Genomic DNA, 6,615 nt, shown 5'->3' on the forward strand with positions numbered 1-6,615 from the left:
CCACTGTAGAGGAATTTTCATTCAGAATATAGCTGTCCTGGCAAGAAAGCACATCCAAAGACCTTCTAGGTCTGGTGATCCAGCTGGAATATAGACACGCCTTTAAACCAGGAGACAGTGCCGGGTAGTGGTGGCGCATGCCTTTAATCCCAGGACGTGGGAAGCAGATCTCTGTGAGTTCAAGTCCAGCCTGGTCTACAAGGCAAGTCCAATACAGTCAGGGCTATTACATAGAGAAACCCTGTTTCAAAAAAAAAAAAAAAGAAAAGAAAAAAGAAAAAACCAAGAATAAACTGAGAGACAGAGGCAAGAAGATCTGAGTTCAAGGCCAGCCTGGTATAGAGCAAGTATCAGGTAAAGAAAGGCTTAGGTCCAGGTGTGGTGGTACACACCTTTAATTCCAAACAACGAAGGTAAAGCTAGTTTGTAGAAGGAAGCACCCATGTTTGAAAGTGATGGCTAATTGAGTGGCAGACAAAGAAGTGACACTCAGAGAAGATTTGACAGAATAGGACATGTCCAACTCTCAGGAAAAGAGGAGGAAAGGGATGCTACTTAAGGGGCAATGCAGAGGGAGCGGGGAGGGAGAGAGGGGAGAGGGAGAGAGAGAGGAGGTAGTTTTTACCAGGACAGTAATAGACAAGTTGCCAAGAGAGAACTCACGTGATGACCGAATGAGCCAGAGAATGAGAAGGACCCAGGAGATTAGAGCAGATTGCTGGAGTTAGAGGCCAAGAGAAAAGCCAGATTGAAGAAATCAGCTGGGAGAGGAGTTTGGGCCAGAACAGCTGAGTTGAACCAGGTAGCCCTGAGCTCAGTAAGAACAAGAAAGAGTGAGCTTATTAAGCAGTAATTTCAGAGGATGGAGAAAAAAAAAAATAATTCTAGGCCTAGGTTAGATTGTAAGAAGGTGAGAATCTTCTAGGACTAGGCTTAGGTCAGCAGACAGAGGCAATAAGCCTCAGAGACAACAGTTGAAACAGGCGAATAAAAGTTCTTTTTACAGACTAGAGATTCGTGGCTGTGCCCGCCAGCAATGGAATGGAACTCTCTTTGTTGGGGAGTTGGGGGAGAGGTCTTGTTAGCAAAAAGTAATAGCTGTGGGAATTCTATCAATAGCACCACCCACAGCACTGTTCCCAGCAGAGGGGATGGAAATCTAAGCGGAGATTTTTTTTAATTAAACTAAAAATAAATAAACCCTCCTGAGCCTTTTCTCATGATGCCACCAGTTAGAAAATGTGCTGGGTGGGGCGGGACTGCAGGAAAACTCCAGAAACAAGCAAAATCAGTTTTCTTTCCTTCCTTCCTTCTTTCTTTCTTTCTTTCTTTCTTTTCTGTTTTCAAGACAGAGTTTCTTTGGGTAGTCCTGGCTGTCCTGGATCCACTTTGTCGACCTCAAACTCACAGATATCCCCGCCTGCCTCTGCCTCTGCCTCCTAGAGTGCTGTGACTACAGGCATGCTCCACCATGCCTGGCTATAGAACTGGTTTTCTATTGCTGGCTAACAAACAAATACCCTTCTAGTTTTTTATGGTCTGAAGTTCTGTAAATCTAGAGACTGTTTCTCCTGCACCAGGACTCCTAAGGTCAAACCAAGGCTGGGCTCTGGGAAGACTGCATGTATGGGCTCATGCATACAGTTGATAGAGTCAAGGTTCCCAGGATGAGGACTGAGGATTCTTGTTTCCTTTGAAGCCGTCATGTTGCTCGCATCTCCAAAGAACCGTTCTCTGGTTCTTGCTTTGGTTTCTTCCAAATTCAGAGTCCAGCAGGCATGTGAAACCTTTCTATTCCCACAAACTTCTGGCTTAGTATGAACGTGAGCAGGTTAGGCCCCTGCTAATCTCCCCATGTGCTGCCTAGTTTCATGTCAATTTGACAGCAGCTAGAGTCAGTTTCAAAGCGGGAACCACAACTGAGAAAACGCTCCCACCAAACTGACCTGTGCACAAACCTGAGATGCATTTTCTTGATTGATAATTGATGTCGGGGGGCCCAGATATCCGTAGGTGGTGCCCACCTCTGGGCAGGTGGTTCTGGGAGCTGTAAGAAAGCAAGCAAAGCAAGCCCTGAGAAGCAAGTCAGTAAGCAGTGATCCTCCATGGCTTCCCCTCTCAGTCCTACCCTCAGCTTTGCACCTGACTTTCCTCAGGGATGGACTGTGACTCCGAAGGCTGAGATGAAATAAACCCTTTCCTCCCCAACTTGCTTTTGGCCAAGGAGTTACCAGAGCAATAGAAACCCCAATGAAGAGACCCCGTGTTACAGTCTACTGATTAACCACCAAAATTATGTCTCCAAATTCTCTTCTGCCATGTAAAGTACTAGGTGTGCTAGAGCAATGCTAGAGGGCAGAGGTCACAGAGCCACTTTTGAATTATGTCTATTATACTAGCTGCCCCCTCCAGCTAAAATCTGAGATCATATCATCCATTGATTAGAGATAATTATTTTATCTAATCTTAAGACGATCAAATTTGTTTCACAAGAAAGTGCCTGTTTTAGAAAATTATAAAAAGGAAAGCTCATGACGAAAGAAATGAAATAAAATGTTTCTATAAGTAAGAAATATTTTCAGGTCAAAAATATATATATGAGAGTAAAAGTTTTAAATATAACTGGGCATGGTGGCAAACACTTTTAATCCCAGCACTCAGGAGGCAGAGGCAGGTGGATCTCTGTGAATTCTAGGCCAGCCTGGTCTATGTTTTGCCGCATAGCCTATCACCTGTTTCGGATGATGAATATCACGTGTTAGCTGGGCATGGAGGAACATACTCATCATGCCCGCCCTCAGGACACATGGGCAGGTATCAGAAGTTCCAGGGCATCCTTTAGTGTTGCACAACAATTTCCTCTAAACTTGAAACAATCCTCTTTAGAGGGACTGCTTAAGATTCAGGAAACTTGCTGGGCAGTGGTGGCACATGCCTTTAACCGCAGCACTTGGGAAGCAGAGGTAGGCGGATCGCTGTGAGTTCGAGGTCAGCCTAGGCTACAAAACCAGTCAAGGATAGTCAAGGTTACACAGAGAAACCCTGTCTCAAAACAAAACAAAAAACCACCCATCTCTGAGCATGAAAACCCACCAATCCCTGGACACAAAATCCCACCAATCCTTGGGCTTGGCTTGAAATGCACCAGTCCCCACCCTGGAAATCCACTGGACACTCCTCGCCCAGGCAGCCCTATAAAAGCCTGTCTCCTGCTCAGTTCCTGCTGCGTCCCACCTCAGCACCGGCAGCCACCCTTTGTGTCTTTTCCAATGAATCTCCTGTGTGAGTTTGTTGTGCAGTGTGACTCTGGTGTATTCTACCTTGGCTCCCGACTGCCAGGATACCTTTCCCCTCAGAGCTGTAACACTCATGTGGGGGAACCCTCCCCGCTCCACTCTGGAAGCCGTTCCCCTCGGAGGGGTAACACATGCCTTGAGAACTTGCTCCTCAGAGCTGCACCCCTTGTTTTGGGGGGAACTTTCCCTCATACTATAATGCTTACATCTAGGAGGATTGTTGGAGCTTGGTGGCAGCCAGCTAGCTTCAGATTCAGGGAGAGACACTGTCTCAAGTGAATAGGCAGAGAACGGTCGAGCCAGACACCAGATGTTCCTTTGGTCTCCTTATGTGAATGTACCATTGAACACACACACAAAGTAAACAAATAAATATTTTTTTAAGATTATCAGTCTGAGGTCACCAGGACAAACAGGTCACATCTCATAGCCCAGAGACTGGGTGTGGCATATAAACACATTCTTTAAGCAAAGATTTGTGGGGGAGTATCAAGATAAGCCTTTTGGAGGCCCACAGAGACTGACGAGCAAAGCATCAGCAGCCCCTAAGTCTCCTCAAACAGTCCTGATCCACCACACACAGCGTTGATCTACTAGAGACTACTAACACACTAGCGAAGTCTCAAAATGGATCCAAGGCTAGTGTGGTGACTGCTTCCCTCTTCTTTACGGAAGTCTGCTGAGGTGACCTTGCTCCTCCGTGTTTCCTAAGAGCTACACCAACCTGACTGATTGCTATTGGTGTTTGAGGCTAACATAGGATAGTCTGGTTGGCCCTTCAACCTCTTAAAGGCCTTTACACTGGACAGTAAAGTTAGATCTGCACCTTTGAGTCTCATCTCCAGAGTCTGACTTCCGGGATTCAGTGTAGGCGCTGTCACCATTCATCCCGGCACGCCCCCTTCTGCCAATTCCTGACCCCCCACAAAGACGTATAGCTATAAAGAAAGCAGCACACAGAAGAAGGCGCCCACCTGGAGGCAAGCCAAGCACAGTGGCCATATCCCTGAGCCTCACAGAGCCAAGGGCACAGAGGCAGGCAAGGGGAACAGACAGAGAAAGGGGAGAGGCCACAGGACACCACAGGCACAATCCTGAAAGAACCAGAGATGGGAGACCTCACCCGCATCTGAATGCCAACGTGTTCTGGACAGTCCCTACCAGTTCACCTTCCCCAATCTCACAGGAAAACAGAGAATTTACTTCTCCAAAGTCTCCACCTGCAATTTGACCTTTGGGAAGCCCCTCTCCCTGCCCTTTGAATGTCTAAAGTTCACTAAATTGTGCTCTCTGGGATTTCCCCTGGTCCTGTACTTCTCTAAGCAGTTGAGTCACTTTCCCAACAGTAAACCTCCCATCATCCCCATCCTCTCCCATCATCCCCATCCTCTCCCATCATCCCCATCCTCTCCCATCATCCTCATCCTCTCCCATCATCCCCATCCTCTCCCATCATCCCCATCCTCTCCCATCATCCCCATCCCCTCCCATCATCCCCATCCTTTACTGTGCTTCTCTGTAAATCCCCCTCACATCTGCACACACCCACTCACTCTTCTTCATGTCCTCCCCTGGCCTGAGTTTGAACATACTTTTATGGTGGCTTTAACTCCAGGATATATTCCATAATGTGGAGGGAATTTCTGGGCTTATTATAGTCTTTAAGCTTCCATAACCAAGAACCTGTCCTCTGGACTAGATGAAAAAAATATATTATAGATATTATGTATAATATAAAATATAATTATATAATATATAATGTGTATATGTTTTGTATGTGTATATATACACAAATAATATTTTTTTCTCATAGCTCCAATGCTATCTTTTCATGAAATCCCCATGACTACCATAAATCTCTCCTTCCAAATTTTTTTACACATATACAGAATTATCTTTAAATTCATATGGAATAATATTTAAATATTAATTAAGTTATATTTTGAAATTAGGAAAAGTCCAGGTGATGGTTTACAAACAAAGAGAAGAAAAATACACAAGACAGGAAGAGAGCCAGCAGTAAATGCCACTATCTTGCCCAACTACAGCGGGCAGGGACTTCCACAGAGAGCTACATTTCTTAGCATGATTGTCCAAGTCATCAAAGCACAGGTGCATCAGGGCCATTTTACCAGAAATTCATTTGGCAGGATCATAGAGATTAGCATTTTCGAGAGCAAGTCCAAGCCATTTTCATTCAGGTTTTTGACATGAGATGCTGCAAGGCTCGCTGCCTTCCACTTGGGAAATGTGTTCTTGAGGTCTTGCAAGGACTCACTTCCTGCTACACCTCACTGTTAGAGTCATCAGAGCTCTGAAAATCCTGAAGAGCTAGTCAATCTCTGAATAGCCATGGAAAAGTGGCTTCTTAGATGCCAGTTCTGCAAATATGGTCCCTATATTCCACATGTCAACAGAGTAGAGTAACAAGACTAGCCCAGCAACACTTCTGGGGATCGGCATCGTGGCGGCACTACCTTGAGTGTGTACTCTCTTATCTATCTGTATTGCAAATGCTCTGGCAAGGCCAAAATCAGACAGTTTGAGTGTTCCCTTGTCATCATCAATGATCTTGAGGTTTCAAGTCTCTGTGAAGAACTCAAGAGTGACAAAACACAATCCCCTGGAGGATTTGGTACAGGTAATTCTTAACGAGTGAAGAATCCATGAACTGACCAGGGAGGGATAGAATCCTTCAAGTACTTCTATTCATGGACAGAAACTCAAAAATTAGATACAACCTGGATTCCTGCGTGAGCATATCCTGGAGACTGACTATATTTGGACGGCAAAGTTCTTTTAATAAAGAGATTTCCCAAATTGCAGTACTCAGCACTCCTTCCTCACTTTCAAGTCTGATTTTCTTCATGGCCACTCCCTTATACAACCACGCCCTGAGTACCTTCTCCAGTTTTCTCTGCTTGGATATAGCTTTTCACAGTTACTCAAGACAGAGCCCCTCTGTTCCCTCCGCAGCCACACGGCGGTTCTGGACTAGGACTACGAGGACGCAGCAAGTCTGGGAGCTCAGGCCGAGTGCCAGCAGTTTCCCCTCCAACCTTCCGGGGACCACTTTGCCTAAGAGAACACTTACCCTGGCAAGTTAGAGTGAGGTTAGTAAACTGCTATTGGTTCTGTAGAATGCACTGTCCCATTCTCGGGAACTCCTTAAATAAATGCTGTCTTTCTGAGCTATTGAAGTGAAGCAAAAAAAAAAAAAAAAAAAAAAAGTGGAGGTAACTGGGATTCAGGAGACAATCAGATATTACCTTACAAAAAGGTTGTACTAAAAAGAGCAAGCTCCTCCCAGTCTAGAAGC

The 6,615-nt window shown here is 45.4% G+C and overlaps 1 pseudogene; it reads right to left on the bottom strand.

Moving 5' to 3' along the window:
- Positions 1-5,244: 5,244 nt before the first annotated feature.
- Positions 5,245-6,024, bottom strand: LOC127188602 (cyclin-dependent kinase 1-like; annotated as a pseudogene).
- Positions 6,025-6,615: the final 591 nt, after the last annotated feature.

Source organism: Acomys russatus, chromosome 4 (assembly GCF_903995435.1).
Source record: "Acomys russatus chromosome 4, mAcoRus1.1, whole genome shotgun sequence".
Taxonomy (NCBI): Eukaryota; Metazoa; Chordata; class Mammalia; order Rodentia; family Muridae; genus Acomys; species Acomys russatus.